This window comes from Cervus canadensis, chromosome 3, assembly GCF_019320065.1.
Source record: "Cervus canadensis isolate Bull #8, Minnesota chromosome 3, ASM1932006v1, whole genome shotgun sequence".
In the NCBI taxonomy this organism is placed as follows: domain Eukaryota; kingdom Metazoa; phylum Chordata; class Mammalia; order Artiodactyla; family Cervidae; genus Cervus; species Cervus canadensis.
The window spans coordinates 44117616-44135554 of record NC_057388.1 but is presented as its reverse complement, the minus strand read 5'-3'; the positions used below and the strand labels follow the sequence as shown (position 1 = coordinate 44135554).

Genomic DNA, 17939 nt, shown 5'->3' with positions numbered 1-17939 from the left:
CACGTGGTTGGGAATTGCCTCTCTGGGGTGAGTCTTCTTAGGTTCAACTTCCAGCTCCACTTGTTAGCTGTGTGACCTTGGGTAGGTTACTTTGCCTCTCTGTGCTTCAGTCTCCTATTCTTAAAATGGGATTGTAGTTTTTCTCCTGAGATTGTTTTGATGATTAAAGGAGCTCACTTGTGGAAAGTACTTTTAGCACAGTGGTGGAACAAAGTTTGCTTTTAAAAAAAAAGAAAAAAAGAGTTATGCTTTCATTAACCAAGTGATAAGCTACAGAGATTTATAATGAAGTCTTGTCCAAAGGATATTCATTTATGATTACTGTGCAGTGTGAGGGTGATCTTGCTGACTTTGTCTGCATCCGTACTGTGGGTCCCAACCTCAGTGCAAAGAGAGTGCCGTTTCTTCTGAAGAGTCCTCTGTGTATGTTGTGTGTGTGTGTGTGTGTGTGTGTGTGTATGGGGTCCCATTTGTGTGCATAAGCCTGTATATAAGCTCAAAACTAGAAGGTTCGAGGTACCTACAATGGAAAAATATTTTTATTACATTTAGAAGTTACATATATTTAATCAATTTGAAATATTGTAAGTAAAGGGAAAGATAATAAGTGGATTCTAGCTGTGGCTTTGTAATTGGGTTGGACATTTATGAAGTTGTATGATTTGCCTAAATGAAAGGAGTATGATTTTTTCTGTCCTTATCTCCTAATATATTTACGTAATAAGGTACCATAAAGAATAGTTTCTCAACAGCAGCACAGTTAACATTTAGGGCTGGAAAATTCTGTTATGGGGGCGTCCTCTGTATTGTAGGATATTGAACAACCTCCCTAACTTTTATCCAATAGATGCGAGTAGCTGCCCCCACCCCCAGTCATAACAGTGAAAACAGTGTCCGCTAGGGGACAAAATGACCCCGAGGTGAAAGCCACTGCTGTGAATTGTAACATCTCCACCTGCCGTGTAGTGTTCTGTGCTTTTCTGCATTCAGGTTTTCCTCCCCATTCAAATACGTGTGTGTGCATGGGCACACCAAGCCCTGAAATCAGTTCTCTGGAACCACACAGTAGCGTGTGGAAAGTTTACTAGTTCAGCCTCCAATGAGCTGATCATCAGGATAATTTCCGCATCACAGTCATATTCAAAGCATAAAACAAGATAGATTGCTGAAGTCCATAAAATTGCAGTACTTCCCACCTCAAAATCAAAAAAACAGGGAAAAAGTGGCAAAAGAAATAACACATTCGTATACAAAGATCCTTCAGAATTTTTCACCCACTTTTGGTGCTCACTCTCCAAGCAGAGAACCATACAGCCCTACACCCCAACCATCAGACAGATATTCCTTGGATGTCACTGCTACTTAAATATATATTAGAACCTAAGAACCTAGATGTCATTCAAAAGACAAGATAGGATTAGTTTTTTCCCTTCTTAGAGAGGCCCTTTTAGTCCCTTTTCTGATTATATTTTTGAATGCCCTTCAAGTAGCTGTTTTGCATGTTTGATGGTGATGCAGTGGAATTTAATGAACTGTGAGCTAAAGCAGAGGGGCTGAGCCACAAAATAAATGAGTGGCAGCAACTGGCTCCTGGAGGCTGGCACCTCCATCCCTTGCGTGCACATGCAGACGCCGCTGCTGGGTGGGGACCAAGAGCAGCAGAGCCCAGCAGTGCCACACGTGGAAGCCTCATTAATGAGGTTTCAGGGTTTCCTGCACTTGTTCTCTTTATTTCGTCTATCTCCGGGTGACCTCTAGTTGAGGAGGAAACAAACCATTGGTGCTTTTGAGCCCTAGAGAACAGGAGTCCCTCCCAATGTCAGTGCCCCTGGGCTTCCAGGGTATCATCACTGGCTAATTATCCTGCCAGAACTTCCTTTCCGAAGGTGTAGATTGCCACAGAGCAGGACTGAAGTTTTTGGTCAATTAAGTGGGATTTGTTTGTTGAGATTAAATTTCTGTTGTTATTGTGAGTTGTTTTTTGTTTTTATGAACTAGATTATTTACACTAGAGACAAATAAAATAATTAAAGGAAATTGGTCAGATTGAACATATTCTTTGTCAAGTTCAGCAGTATTAACTAATGAGACTTGGCAAGATCAAGTGAATCTGTGCAAACTTGATTTTGTTAGTGAGATTCTTTTTTTAACCTTAATTTGATGAATGTATCCCTGATCTAAAATTAACTCCTGGCTTAATGTATCTTTGGGGTTCCTTACAGTCAGAAACAATGTCTGTGGTTGTTTCTTCTTGTTTCATCTTTCCATACTCCCCGGTAAAGTGTAACCATAAGACAGATACTAAGGAAATTCCTACAGTTGATTCTAAGAAGATCCCAAAGCAAAACTAATCATGGACCAACAAATGGTGATACCTTATATCAAGAATTACAACTGAAAAAATCTACAACAAAGTAGGACCGCATTTTGCACCCCTTCAAATGTTTATATTTTTGAACTTGCTGCTGCTCAAATTAGAATTAAACGTGTATCTAGAATATAGCGAGTTGATCTGGTCCCAAACCCTAGCTTTTCTTCTTATCTGTTAATGGAAGATGAAAAGTACCAATAACAATTATTGAGCATGTATATATGCTAGGATTTTTTTTTTACTTAATCCTACTGCCACCCTAAGGTGCTCCCACTATTCCTGTCTCACACCCTAGGACAGGGAGACTCAGAGGATTTAATAAATTTCCCCAAGATCTTGCTGATGTGAGTGGCAGAACTAGGATTCCAGCCTATGCCTGACTCTTGATCACTCTACTCATTTAATGTTTTGGATCTCAAACTCCCTGCAATAGCATAACTGAACTTCCATACGGAAAGGTTGTTTTGGTCCCCTGTAGGATGCTGGAGCCTAAATGCAGGTGCTTAGGGGCACCTGAGTTCCCTATCTCTCATTTTTCTAACTTACACTTCTGATCATCTGCTTGTTGGCATAGGTGAAGAACTTGGACACAGTTTTGAGGGAAATCACAATGGAAGAATAAACTGATTACAGTCCATGTGTTGAGAGTCATGGCATTTGGATAGACCTTTAAATATCAAAAAGTAAAAAGAAACAAGCTTATTGGAGAGGTGGAATGGGTACCACCATCAGTTCTGCCTGTAGTTTCTTGTTCATCCCCAACAAATGAGCAATCCATGTGATCCCCACCCCCACCACCAAAACAGTAGATAATTTCCTCTAAATTCAATGGAATTCCCCTTTCTTGCACATTTCTGTGAATCAGGTAAATTTTACAAGTAGACAAATAGCAGATGTAATGATTCAGCTCAAATTTAGAGATAGATTAAGAGGATCTTCATAGTTTTAGTATTATTGAATTCATTTTTACTTGAAAGAAAAAACCCCTCTTCTTATATCTCATTCAAGCCTGTTTCTTGAAGGCTGAATCTCTTGGGTTACCTTCTTCAGAGTCACATAGCTTTGATTCATTCATTTATTTGAAAAATGTTTATTGAGCACCTACTATATACCAGGCATTGTTCTAGTGCTGCAGATAAATAGTGGTGAACAAGACTAGAGTGTGACTTCTGTGAAGCCTGCGTTCTGATAGTTTAAATAATGTAGGTGAAAATGAGATAAAGCCATAGGAAGAGCACATCAGGTGAGGTGTTTTGAGGGCTTCAGAGAGGTGAGCGAGGGCAGTCCTGCAGAGTGCCGTAGGGCAGAGCCCAGCGTTTGGGCTTCATTCTGGGTTTGGTGAGAAGACACGGGAGGACCCTGCATGAGGGGAAGACATAGTCTGACTTCTGTTTTCAGAAGGTCACTCTGGCTGCTTGGAGTCTGGGAGACCTTGAAGGGACTGAGGCATAGCTGTGCAGGCGGATAGTGAAGGGTAAACGTGAGATCTATTTTGGAAATGTAGCTGACAGCATCTGCTGATGGGTTACACTGTAAAAGGGAAGGTCAACATTTAGAGTTAGTTAGAAGGGGAATGGCCAGTGACCTATAGGAAAAGCAACAGAAGATGACAACATGGGAGCCAAGAGCAGAAAGTGTTTGTAGAGCCAATCAAATGCCAAGTGGTTGAGCGAGAAGAGGAAAGGTCACTAGATTTCCACCAAAGGATGCTGTTGACCTCAACAATAGCCATTTCAATATCATGGGATTTCTTTTTTCCAAGTATAGGTGATTTTATTTTTATATCACTGCTAAACCTCTTTTTAAGCTAGTGACACCCCAAGTGTTTTTGCACATTTCTGCTGAGCTCAGCTACTACCCAGCTTAATTGTCAGCTGGTCCCCGTGCCCTTTGCATCCCACCAGTCACTATACCACAGTCACCTGTGAGCTCTAGGTACTCAGCTCCCGAGGGCTGAGACTGTGTCTTCTGCATCCCTGCGTCCCAGGCCGGAGACATTTCCTGACTTGGTGTACGGACAGCAAGAAGGAAGGACTCCTCTAATCCCAACTCAAGTGCTCTTGGCTCTCCCCACTTCACCAGCATTAGCATGTATGACAGCTACTGCAAATGCTTGTTTACTTATCCACCCCCACTGCACACACAGGCACAGGCCCAGACTAGGAGTTTTGAGGAGCCCTTTCAAAGTGCTCACCATTGTGTTCCCGAAGTTAACACGATGAATGCTGGATCTACAGTTGGTACTCAAAACACTTTTTAAACAATGCATTTTGGAAGGAAGGCGGGCAAAAGCCTGGAAGGAAAACTTACTTCCAAGTTGGGAATAAGCCAAATTCCACAGGTAAGCGAACACATGCTTTTAGAAGATGTTGCTCCTTGAAAGAGAAGGACTGTCTCTGTTCGGATGCAGCTGATGCAGGGGAACCGTCCTGCCTCACTTTGCACTGGAGAGGCTGCTGCTTTGATCCCTGACCACAGCTGAGTTCTGGAAGGCTGTCACTGTAACATGACCCCAGGCTTCTGACTCATCTCTGGCTTGTCCTCTTGTATGGGCTGCTCATTCCATTCCTCAGAGCTGTATCAACTGAGGAAAATTAGGGGAACAGCCATCGCTTTATTTAAATGCAAGCGAAGAATGTTGCCAGTGCTGATTCCAAAGGTCACTTTGGAGTTGCCCCCATCTGGGGCAGTGAGCAGAGCAGCAGTGTTTCCTCCCTGGGGTAGTCCATCCGTTCGCTGAGAGCTGGGGCTTGGGTGCACACACACGCCTGGGAAAGACTGTGTGCCAGATTCCTCTTTGGAGGTTCTCATCGCCTGTTAGCCCGTCAGACCACCCAGAGGTCTCGCAGTAAAAACAAAAAATGCATCCCTTTTGCTTTTGAGTCACATCGCTCTTAATTTATCTGAATTTACCGCCATGTACTGAGTGACAATAATAATAACAATAATGAACATTTTTGTTAGTAATGTGGTCCCAGATACAAGCCTAATCCATGGCCCAAGCAGAAAAACAAACATCTTTTCCAATCCTGGAGGAGAAATTGGCTGTGGAAATTCTCCCATCCTGAAACTGTGTCTACTGTACTTTATGAGTGGAAGGGTTTTCAAAGGTGGTTTTGACTCTCCTTTATTTTCACCTCTCTCCCTGATGCTAGAGCCCAGTTCCCATCCAACCTGTCATTCCACCATCAGTTTACCTTTTGGAGGGGCATCAGGAGTATTTGCTCAAGGAGCTGATTCTGAGTGCTTTGCCTGGGGTCACTGTGAGGTCCCTCCCAAAGTGTCACATATAGGAGTGTATGGGCTTGCCTTGGGGATGCTGGGGCTGAGTGGGGGGTGTCTCTAAAGAAGGTTCCAAACTCTGTTGTCTCTGAAGTCAAAGTGCTTCTTCCTATGTCTTGTGTATATTTACCATGGCAGGTTTTCTTCTCTTCTGGAAAAGGTGCTATTAAGTTGATGTGGCCTCTTACAATCGATGGCACCCTGGAATCAAGGAAATACTGTAGTGAAGAGTCTGCCCAGGACTGCTCTTTCTTGGGGCTGGGCACTTCTGGAAAACAAGTGCACTTTGGGGAATGCTGCATAGAGGCACATGGGAAATAAATATGTCCGAGAGAAAATGTAAGTTGAAGGGAGTAAATGATGAAAGATTAAGTAAACAGTTCACTGTGATGAATCTTACTTCACATGGAATGAATAATCGTGTTTGGTCTTGTTTTCCCCCCAGAGAAAGTAACTCTAGTCTTTATTTTAGAAAACTGGAACTACTGATTTCTGTCTAAGGTTTGCTTCCTAACTAACCCTGTTATTTGTTTATTAGCATCATAGATGCTTTGCTTTTCTCTCACAGGAATTATTTCTTCAAAGTCCTGAGGCCTCTTTCTAGGATGAATGTGGCTTCCCTTGTGTGGTGGCTGTGATTTTCTGCTTGCCTCACTAGGTGGCTGTCCCCACCCCATATGTCGTTCTCTTAAACGTGCCTGCCTCCCCCAGGAGCCCTGCTGCGCCATCCCCAGTAGAGTGCTTTGACACTAGCCCTGACTGACCCCCTAACTCAAGGACCCGCCTGTCAACTCTGAGGCATCTTCTGATGGTGGCACTCTCTCCGGGTGCTTGTGAAACAAGTTACTGGTGCATTAAAAGAGGCAAGACCTGGACAGCAGCTTGGAAAATCCTTATGCCACTTTTTCAGCTTCCCCTGTCATACTCTTACCACTATGACACTCACCCTAGGTTTGGGGAGCCTCCGCCCCGACAGTGAGCCTTTGCCTCAGGTCCTCTGTAAAGTGGGGCGGTGTTGATGATGTTTGAGAGGGGCTGGGAGACCAGTGAGGAGGCCGAGGACAGGAGGGGGAGTTCCCCTGAGAGCTGCCCCCACTCTGACTGGTCATATTTGTGAGCCAGGAACCCACTGAGCTATTTTGATCACCACAGGTGCCCCTAGCAGAGGCTAAAGAGCTGTGGTCCTCTCTTTTATTTTCCTATTATTCCAACCCCCCGACCCACCGGCCCACAGAACTTGCAGACCTGTGGTCAGTGTGACTTGACCAGTATCACCCCATCCCACATTCTGTTCTTTTTAGGTTGTTTGGTGTTTTTCTTTCTAATATTTCTTTCATCATTCAGCCAGTGCTGGAATTGGGTTGAACTGGCCGCACAGTCCAGAGGAAGTGGTTGTTTTGGGGTTGGTTTCAGTGGACTTCTCAGGGGGACCACACTCTATCCCAGGGATGTGCCCCTAGACCTATCTGTTTTGTGTGTGTCTCCTATGCAGCATTCCCCAATCATTTCTCAGAAGGTCCACTGTTCGCTAGGAATTTGCTCAGTTCCAGGACTCTCTTAATTGTAAGATGCCACATCAATTGAACAGCACCTTTCCCCAGGTGACTGGAGCCCTTCTAGGACAGTCTTTGCATCCAGCCAGTAGTTGTTAACTGGGCTAGTTTCCTGGGCTAGCCCCAGGAGATGGGCATGGTATGGTGGAACAGGGCACAGTCTGGGGAATGAGCCAACAGCAGCTTCTGGGGCTGTATGACTAGGTCATAATTAACCCAGGCACATCCCTTCTTTTCTTCCTGGAGTCAGGTACTTCACGTTCCCTTTGGTTTAGAATTTAGTTCAAAGTACAAAATAATGAAGCTATAATGGCTTGGGGAGTTTCCTGTTTCTGGTGATACCCCTGACAAATGTCATATAAATAAACCTGGTCCCAGATCAACTAGGCCACATGTAGAAAAAAAATCACACCATTGCCAAGTAGTAATTGAGGAGTGTGGTTTTAGTTTCTGAATGTAAAGTTTGGTGAGGGGGCCTTACTATTTTTATTTTTGATTTCTAGTTTAATTTGTGATAACCAGGGAAAGTTATGTTATCCTTATAAGGGTAAGGCAGGGTAAGGCATAAGGTTTAACATATGTTAAACTTATTTTAAAAAGTAAGTTTTATAACTTAGGATACCTCCTCTGTGATTACACTGGCATTTTTTTTTAATGTCATACGTGATTGGAAAATTTGTATAACCTCACTTTTATGTTCAGGGTTCCATATATTCATTGTTTATTTTGTTCTTCAAATCTTGTATATCCTCTGCATTTTTGTCTGCTTGGTCTGTAATTTCTGAGAAGGGAGTTTTAAGTCTCTTATGCTTATATGTCAGTCTCTCCTGAAACTCTAACACTTTTTGCTGTACAGTTTTGAGGCTGTGCTATTGGATGTTGTTGTTTAATCGCTAAGTCATGTCTGACTCTTTGCAACCCCATGGACTTCAGCACACTAGGCTTTCCTCTTTTTCACCGTCTCCCGGAGCTTGCTCAGGCTCATGTCCATTGAATCAGTGATGCCATCCAACCATCTCATCCTCTGTCACCCTCTTTTTCCTGCCCTCAATCTTTCCCAGCATCAAGGTCTTTTCCAACGGATCGGCTCTCTGCCTCAGGTGGCCAAAGTATTGGAGCTTCAGTTTCAGCATCTGTCCTTCCAGTGAACATTCAGGGTTGATTTCTTTTAGGATTGACTGGTTTGATCTCTTTGCTGTCCAAGGATACATATAAGTTTATGACTCAAGTCATTTTAGTGATGGATTATTCATCCCTATTAATGCTTTTGTCTTAGGTCCTATTTTTATCTGATTAACATTGCTACCTAATTTTCTTTTGGTCAGTATGCATTTGCCTTATCTCTTTCCAGTCTTTTATTTTCAACTTTTCATTTTGTTTTAGGTGTCTGTCTTGTAAGCAGTATATAGGTGGCTTTTTAAAAAATCCAATCTGATAGTGTCTTTTCATAGATGAGTTTTATCCATTTACATTTATTGTGAGTACTTTATATATTTGGACTTATCTCTGTCTTTCAATTTGTGTTCTGTGTACCTTGCATTTTATTTGCTTTTGTTCTCCTTTCTTGCCTTCCATTATATTAGAGAAGTTTTCTTAATGTTCAACATTTTCCCCTCTGCTAGTTTGGTCACAATAGATTTTCCTTTATCTCTTAGTCTATTTAAATCTATTTAGTGACTACCATTAAGTATTTAACATGCATACCAAATGATAACTTTTTTCTCATACAGTTGTTCAGGATCTGTGTCTTCTCAAACAACACAGATTTTTACATACTTAAAGTCAACTGGTAATTACAACAAAGAATTGAAATCCTGGCTCAAAACACTGCCACGTGTTCTCAGCCTCCTGACTCACAAGAGGATTAGAGGCATCCTGACTGATTAATAAAGCATGAATTTTTGCTAATTCACTCTGTTTTATACCCTGGGGTGTTTTGGGTCATCTATCTAGTTCAGAGTGATACATTCATTCCCAGCTCATAAAAATCTCTCAAGTTCCTGAAAATGTTCTGAAGTAGGATTAGACCAAAGAGAGCTCAGAATCCTACAGCCCGGTGTTAGTACCTGTTCCCATAAATCCCATTTGTCACATGTAATGATTTCCAGTGTGAAAATCAAGGGGTTCCTCCCTGTTAACACCTGCTTACTTATCCCCTGATGCCCCAAATTTAATGTGCATGTGAGCCCCCTGAGGGTTTATTGCTACCATGCAGATTCTAATTTGTGTTTCTAACATGCTCCCAGGTGATGCTGATGCTTTTGGTCCATGGACCATACTTTGAGGAGCGAGTGCTTGGAGAATGAAATGTAGTTAGTGAAAGGGGCTTCGGCTCCAGGTCTGTGTTCCTTGATACTTCACAGAACAGCAGATTTCAGAAGCATTTTCTGTGAAGTGGTAGTATTCAGGATCATTTTAACCATAAAGATCGCCGTAAGGCCTTGCAGAGCCCTGCCTACACCTGCTCTGGCCCAGAGTTCATTCAGGCCCATGTAAAGTCCCTCTTAATGCCATCCCTCTGCAGGTCAGCACAGCACGTGCTCTCAGGCTTGTCATTCTGTCATTTAGGTGTGACTCTCTGAGTCAGTGCCCTGAGGAAGAGCCTGCCTGGGGCCAGGGGCAGGCTTCCTGGTAATTTATGTCTAAGACAAGCTTTTAATAGAGGTACACTTTTAAACAGTAACCAGGAAAAAGATTCTCTCTTTTTAACGGGTATCCATTTATAGGACTCAGCTGTTGAAGCTCAAGGGTAGCATTAGGCTTAAGTTTAATCTTCTGTATACCGTAATTTACAGCGCTGAGTAAAGCATTGTACGTACAACTATTTCAGTCATTTGCTGTGATAAATAGCTATTGCTCTTGGCGGAACAGAAACGCCATCTCTGTTTTCCACTTATAAATATTGAATGGTCTCAGGCAGGCTTTTGCTATAAGTTTTTAAAGGGGAAATCCCCACTGATCACATCTCCTCAGTGGCTCCAAAAGCCATTTCCCTGCTGTGTGCCCTAGTCAGTGCTCGATTTGGACCACAGTTCTGCGGCACACGTGTGTTCCTGGTGAATGTTACAAGGGGCACGCCCAGCAGCTCCAGGCCCCAGTCCTGCTGAAGGCTGCAGTTTTGCACGGAATGCCTCGAGCTGTTAGGTAGAAGATTTAGCTAGTGGCAGGAAGCCACCAACAGGGATCAGGGAGATATATTAGAGGCGATAATCTGACGCAGGAAAAATAGAAGGGGTGTGATTCTGTTGGATTCCTGATGGTGAGAAAATGGTGTCAGCTAGGGAAATTGAAACTAATAGGAGACCGGGGAATGCCCAGGTTATAAATCTCTAGGGATAAACTCTTTAGGAGCACAGACACACATATGCCTTCCTCCAGACCTCCCTTAGTTCTGATGCTGTGTTCCCTGCCAGCTGGGAGGATGCAGAATGTATATTCAAATACGATGCTCAGGTCCACTGACTCGCTTGACCCAGAAATTCAAGTCCAAGTCAGCTGGTTACCCTAGACTTAGGCTCCCAGAAATCCCCCCAGTTTCTTTCCCCGTGGACAAACTTTCTGCATTGGAGGAACTGAAATCTTTAGATTGGCATCCTTTGGTGTGTCTCATGTGTGTGAGTCTCCACTGGGTCCTTATAAGTACTCCAAGTATTGCACTGGATGATGAGATAAGGACTCAAGGGCGAACGTGAGCAGAGATGGTGAACGAGTGAAATGGTGTGCTCTTGCCTGCTTTTGAATCCTGTGACGGAGACTGTCTTCTGCAGTCACATTCCCAAATGCCACTTCTCAGCAGTATCTCTAGAAGGTGATTCCTTTGAAAACAGAGATGAGAGGCTTCTGTTCTCACTACCGCCTTTTAAGGGTGATCATGTATCTTTAGAAACAGCTACAGCATCTTGCCATTTATGAAGCAGCCTCTCCTAGCGTGTTCATTTTGATTTGAGTAACAGTTCAGTAAGGTGGACTGGTGGGGGCTGGCTTCCCAGGTTTGGAAGCTCAAAGAAGTTTAGCCACTTCCCTAACATCACATATCTCACCTCAATGCATTTGTCATGAACAGAGACCCCAGTGAGAAAAATACACAGAGGCCACCAAATAGTTTGTCCACAATTGGAGACAAATTCACCTTTTATGAACCTGACAGTCTTTGTATTTCTAATTCCCGGCTCCAGGCAATGAACACATCTTCTGACTCTCTTATATCTCTTTCACTTGAGATCTGAGCTTCCTCTAATAACTATTTGAAAAACAATCTTAACAGTGTTGACTCCAAAGAAATGTTATTCAGCCTACCTATAGGTTATGATATGCCTTTTCATTTCTTGGCCTGAAGATTCCTTCAGAACAAAGTCACGGTCATTTCAGCAGACGTTGAAGGCAGTTAGTTGGTTGTGATCTGCATGCGAATAAATCCACTCAGCATTCTGATTAGTTATAACGGGTGATGAGAGAATTGTACAGACCAAAAACTCCACATAAGTGTTTCATGCATGTAAACCTACTAATGAAAATGGGTTTTGGCAAAAATCTGAGCATTGATGTTCCTGCCACTGGACCTCAGAATTGCTTGTTAGTATTCTGGGACCTGGAGTGCAGACACAGATACAGTACAACTTGGTCTTAAGGGCATCTCTCATCTCCTGGCCTTCGATAACTTTGTTAAACAGGAAGATGAGAGGAAGCAGTCTGGAGAGAGGATGATACGTAAGTGGCTTAAGAGACCTGGCAGTTTAGGACTCCTTGGCAACCTTGCTGTGACCTCCCACCTCTCCTTGCCCATCTGTGAGATGGGCATGGTGACTATGCACCAGGATTATTATTCAAGATGATAATCTTGAAACATCTTGGCATGTGACTCATGCTATAAATACACCTCGCTGCCATGTGGAAAATAGGAGTTTTTAGCTGAAATGTATAATGAGGTGAGGCAGAGGGCATCAGTCACTGGCAGCAGGAGGATTGCCAGAGGTGGGAGGTGTGCGGGAATGAGGCAGATGCTTACCTAAAGAAGGAGAACAGAGAGAAGCATGAAGCATCTGGGGCAATGTGGTGGAATGTTCAAAACAAACACAAAATAGATGTTTGGACGTCTGGCCTGGATTTTGAAAGCAGTCAGGGGGTTGGAGATGAGCCTCTATCTTTTCACATTGCAGGCTCTGTGTTCCTGCTTCTGGCACACGCTGCACTCCAGAGGCCTTATCTAACCAGTCCCCATGTGGGGCTCAGCTGCTGAATTTGAAGGCTGGTTGTGTTGGAGATGCAGGGAGGGGTTAGAAACAGCCAGACCCTGCAGCCAAGCTGTATGGCCATGACTGTGGCTCTGCCACTGACCAGCTAGGTGACCTTCAGCTGACGCCTCTGTCTCATCGTGTCTTAGTTTTCCCATCTACAGAATGCAAGTAATATTAGTACCTGTCTCAAAGATTGTCAGGAGGACTGTCAGGGCGCCTAACATCTGTAAACGTAAGCATAGTGAGGCACTTCTCCAGCCTTGCGAATTCTAGCACATGGCAGAGAAGAAACACAAACTAGATGGGTTAAGGAGTGTTCACCTCCAGAGAACTGAGTGTGTCAACCATGAATTATGTGGTCATTCTCAGAGAGGAAGCATCTGCTGGAACAGAGGAAGAAGTGTCACAGCCAGAACGATGTCCCACCTTGGTTGGACCACCAGCTATATGCCGAGTGGATGGTGGAGGACTTGTTTTGCTCAGGTCTTGAAACCCCAGTGCATCTCTTCCCTGCTCTCAGGGAAGTTGGACTCTTGGTAGGGGTGGGAGTAGGAGGGGTCTGTATCCACAAAAGCAAATTCCAGTGGCCACTATCCCAGAAATTTTTATCTCCTTATCTTACACGTGTCAGTCTTTCCCAGTCATTTGTTGATACTGTATCTCTGCTCTGGAATCCTGCAAAATCATTCCCCTGTTATCTGTCTGCCTCAACATGGGGAAAAAAACCCTCTCATCTGGAACTCTTGTCTAATGTCTGCCATCCTGCCTCACAGCAACGTGTGGGCAGATCTGCTCTATGCCACACACATCTTCAGAATGACTAGATTTCAGGTGTTCAGAGCCAGTGTCTTTAAACCCACTGGTGAAAGGAGACAGCAATCATCTGCCGGTTGGTGTTTGCCAAGATGTGGCCTCATAACAGGTTGAAGTGATGGCTGCTGGCATGAAACCTGGTTCCCCCTGGGCGTACACCCAGCCTGAACAGCTCCTTTAAAACCAGAAGCAATTTTTCATCTTTTGATTCTCTTCCAGCACTGTCCCTGTCACAGGTAGATAAATGAGGTGGCATATGGGTGTCCAAACGCAGGATCATCTAATCCCAGCAGTTTCCTGCAGAGCCAGCACTCCGTGAGCGTGGAGAACGCAGTGGGGTGGTCCCCAGCTTCCGGGTTGTGACCATAAGCACGTTGCTTTTCCCCTGCATGTGCTGTTTATATGCATGAAATGCTTTCTCAGAATCTCTCAGCCTCCAGTGTGCCATCGATAGATGCGTTCCTCATTTCAGAATTCTGAAATAAATCACACATTTGTAAGCTCAACATCTCATGTCTGTAGTTCCACTGAATGCCACTAATCAAATCAGTGCCTTGGCAGAAGCCAACAGGCACCCCTGAATTAGAACTAAGGGTTGGACTTGATGTTCTAAAAAGCCTTGATTAGAGAAAGCCAATGGGAATGGAGGATGTGTTTGGGTTCACCTTGAGATGCATGCTCTGTATGTGACTTGAAAGATACCCACACAGTTTTCTACACAGCCCACATGGACTTTAGATTTTCTCAATTGCATAAAAATAAAGTCACTAGGTTATTCCCAAGAATACAGTAGGTAGAAAAGGTCTCCTGATGCCTCTGGGTTGCCGCATGGGTGAGCTGTGACACCCAGTAGATGAAGGCTGGGCCAGTGTGGTGAGTGAACTTGGCTGACCAGGGAAGGCCTTGTGCTTGCACCAAGGGGCTGACTGTGTTGCTGGTCCTGCCAGACAGCTTTGATTTCTTCTGTGGCCACACTCTTCATCCCTACAGGAGCCAGAGTATCTGAGCCCAGGCTTGGCTGGATTAACTCAAGTTCATCCCTAACCACAGGGAGGATATCTGTCCCAATCATGTTTCACTGAATCCTTGAGCATAACTGAAGCAGCCTAAGACAGGAGCAGATGTGGAGCATCTTCTCAAAGCTGGATCTGCTCACTGTGGAGCAGATTCTCACACAGGCCACTGGAGCTGGTGACCAGAAGAAGTTTATGGCCAGCTCCTCAGTATCCATGGTTCTGAAGGGGAAACTAGCATGAACTGTAACATTTAAAATTTCTTCCACAGAAAAAATCAAAGCTGTTTGGCAGACCAGAGACACAGTCAGCCCCTTGGTACAAGCACAAGGCCTGCCCTGGACCAGCCAATTGAGTTTTAGCCAGTGGTTCATACTAGCTGTCTTCTAGAACCCCGTGGGGCTTAGACTACAGCACACTGTGATTGTCGTGGGGTTAAAAGATGGGTCTGGGTTCCTGTTCCTGCCTCTTCAGCGTCTGTTCTGCATCTACAGACTGTGTGTTTGCTGCATCTACTTGATAAGGTTGGGGAGGAACAAATGAATTAACAAATGTTGGCAGTACAATAGACACAGTTCTAAGGCTGAGTAAGGCATCTTACTTACACTTACAGAAAAGGGGAAGGAAGTGTGATTTCATGGAAGGTGATAGAATAGAATAGCTTTCTCATTAAAAGACAGGCACGAAAAAAAAAAAAAAGACAGGCACGAAACTAAGTGAATCTTTAAGGTAATTCTGCATTTCATTCATGGTGAAATCACATAATCTTTTTTTTAAGCTAAAAAAGGCTGAGCCAGCTGTACATGATATATTAAACCCACACATTTACTTACTTTAGAAAAGTTCCTATTTTGAGATGAAAAAAAAAAAAACCAATTTTGGTGTGCCTCCTGTCCATTGAAAAGGCTCTTTACATGTGAAGAGTGGTTTCCATTCCTTGAATCAGTATCTCTGAATTCTGCTCTCTTCTCAAGCTATGTCACAAAGCCAGGGAAGGGAGGACTGCAAAATCCTTGAGGAAGGAGTGCCTTCTAATTCCTCTTTGTTGCCTCAGAGTATCTGGCAAATAGTAGGCACTCAATCAGTGTCTTATGAATGAATGAATGATTGAAATATTTAATCCTTTAAATCATTGATATTCAGCCTTTAGCCATCAGAATTGTTCACTCGGGGGGTGAGAGGGGGTTGTTAAAATAGAGGTGCCTGGGCTCCACCCCCAGAGCTTTTTGACTCAGTGGATCTGGGGTGGGGCCCAAGATCTTGTATTTCCACCAAGCCTGCAGGTGATGCTAATGCTGTTGCCCAAGGGGCTATACTTTGAGAACCACTGCTTTGAGGGCCATTCTACTTTTCTGGTGGTGCTAGTAGTAAAGAACCCACCTGCCAATGAAGAGACATAAGAGACATGGGTTTGATCCCTGGGTTGGGAAGATCCCATGGAGGAGGGCACAGCAACCCAATTCAGTATTCTTGCCTGGAGAATCCCATGGACAGAGGAGCCTGGCAGGCTACAGTCCATGGGGTCACAAAGAGTCGGACACAACTGAAGTGACTTAGCATGCATGCACCACTTTTCCAAGTCTTCCAAAAGATTGATATTTATAACTGTTTGACCTTGCCCTGTAGAACTGAGATATAAAATTGATAGGATTTGATCAGATAGAAGAGCTGCCTGAATTTTTTTTAAATCAAAAACTACTTTCTGTCCCTTGTACAATTATGAGAGAAGCAAGAATTGAATTGCTTCCTCCTTCATGGCTGTAACAGAACACAGCCAGCCAGGGTGGGGGTAGAGAGGCGCACCTTGCAACATTTAAGCCACATTGCGTCTCCATCCCGTTCTGGAATCCACACTCGGTGTCAGATGCGCTTAACTGTGGAGTTGAGATGAGATGTGACCTTTTGCGGAAGCTGCAGCTGAGCAGAAAGGGTACAGGAGAGGTGCATATGATACATAAGGGAACACGTTATTTTGCAGTCTTTTCCTGCTGCCTGTCAGCCTGAGTGAAGTCATTAAGCCCCACTGGGTTCAGAAACAAGGAGTTTCATGGCCTGAGGAAGTCTGCTCTCTGCAGAGAGTCATTCTTCTAGTTCCAGATGTCACTTTGGATGGCAGGCCAGGAGCTAGAATTCCAAACCCAGGCTTGAGGGGGCTCCTCCCTTGCATCCCCCTTTTGTGGGGAAAGAGCTTTTGAGACCGTGAGGACACACAGTAAAGGCCAGGGATGGGCCAGTAGAGGTACCAGAGGGATACCAGACCCCCTGAATTCAAAAAACATCAAGATGGAACCTGAGAGGGCAATTGAAGGAAGAGAGAGGACCAAGGCCTCCCTTGAGCTTGAGGTAGTGAGAGCGTTTAGTGGCCTATTGCTACGTAACAAATGACCCCAACATTTAGCATCTTAAAACTACCAGTATTTATGGTCAAGATGTGGAAGTGGCTTAATTGGGTGGTTCTGGCTCAGAGTCTCTCTTGAGGTTGCCACCAAGCTGTCGTTCAGAACTGCTGTCATCTGAAGGCTTGGTGGTGTGAGCAGACCCACTTCCCAGGTGGCTCAGTCACCCGGCTGTTGGCCGGAGGCCTTGGTCCCTCGCTCACAGTACCTTAGGCCTCCCCCTGGGGCTGCTGACAGTGCAGAGGCTCACTGTCCTCAGAACCAGCAACAACCTTCCTGAGGACAAGGAAGGGGAGTCAAAATGCCATTGATGAGCTCATCACAGAAGTGACTCACTGTCAGTCACTCCTGTTTGATTCCATCCTTTAGGAGCGAGTCACGACGCCCAGCCCACGTGTGAAGGGAGGGTAGTGAGCCTCCACCTCCTGAAGGAGCGCCACCACAAAGAGAAAGACCCATTCATCCTCCTCTTGCTGGGCTCAGGAGAACACCAGGGCGATTGCTAAAGGGCCTTTGCTGAAAGGAGGTGGGAGCTTTTCAAAGGACCCCAGAGCTGGCTCTGGGGGTTTTGTCTGACTGAGTTGAGGACAGGTGGTGGGGGAGGGGAAGAGGCGTTCGAAACTCTCTGTGGGCTTTGACCCCACTGTCCTGTAGGCGCCATGCGGGCCCTTTCTTTCTCGCTTAGAAAGGAATGAAGCCACCTCTGAGTCCCTAGGCTCAGGCTTGGTTCCAGAGAAGAGGCAGGAGGGGCTGGCTGCTTAGAACCAACTCTGTACTGATGAGAGAACGATACGTGGCACGCTGTGTCTCCTTCTAGATTGTCTCCAGCCAGGTCCCCGGAAGGGGAAGAACAGGGGTCTCAGGCTGCAGTGGTGTTCTGGAATAAAGAGCAGCTTCTGAGCTGTACCTCTCAGGAATGATATTTGGGGGGCAGAGGGTGTTATGTAGCAGGAGGGGGGAAACCTTGTTCCTTTTTATTGAAGTGATCCCACTCAGGATAATGGCTCAGTAACCACCAGGCATGACAGCAGACAGCCCTTTGTGGCTATGGCTCCTGGGTACCACACAGATAACCTCCCACGGGGGTGAGGACAGATGCTCATGTGGCCACCCCAGCTCCGTAAGTGGATTCCACTTAGCTGTCTGCTCTTGAGGATGCCGAACCGTTGGTGGTCATATTGTACTATGTCTCTTCTTATCTTCCCCATCATCCCCAGGGAATAAGCTAATCAAACTTGCTGATGATTTTACACTGAGAAGGAGATAGCTAATAACTT

The 17939-nt window shown here is 44.8% G+C and overlaps 1 protein-coding gene across 5 annotated transcripts in view; it reads left to right on the top strand.

Moving 5' to 3' along the window:
• ATXN7L1 (ataxin 7 like 1) overlaps window positions 1–17939 on the top strand; it is a 253029-nt gene that overhangs the window by 102002 nt on the left and 133088 nt on the right. The gene's annotated exons all lie outside the window — the stretch shown is intronic.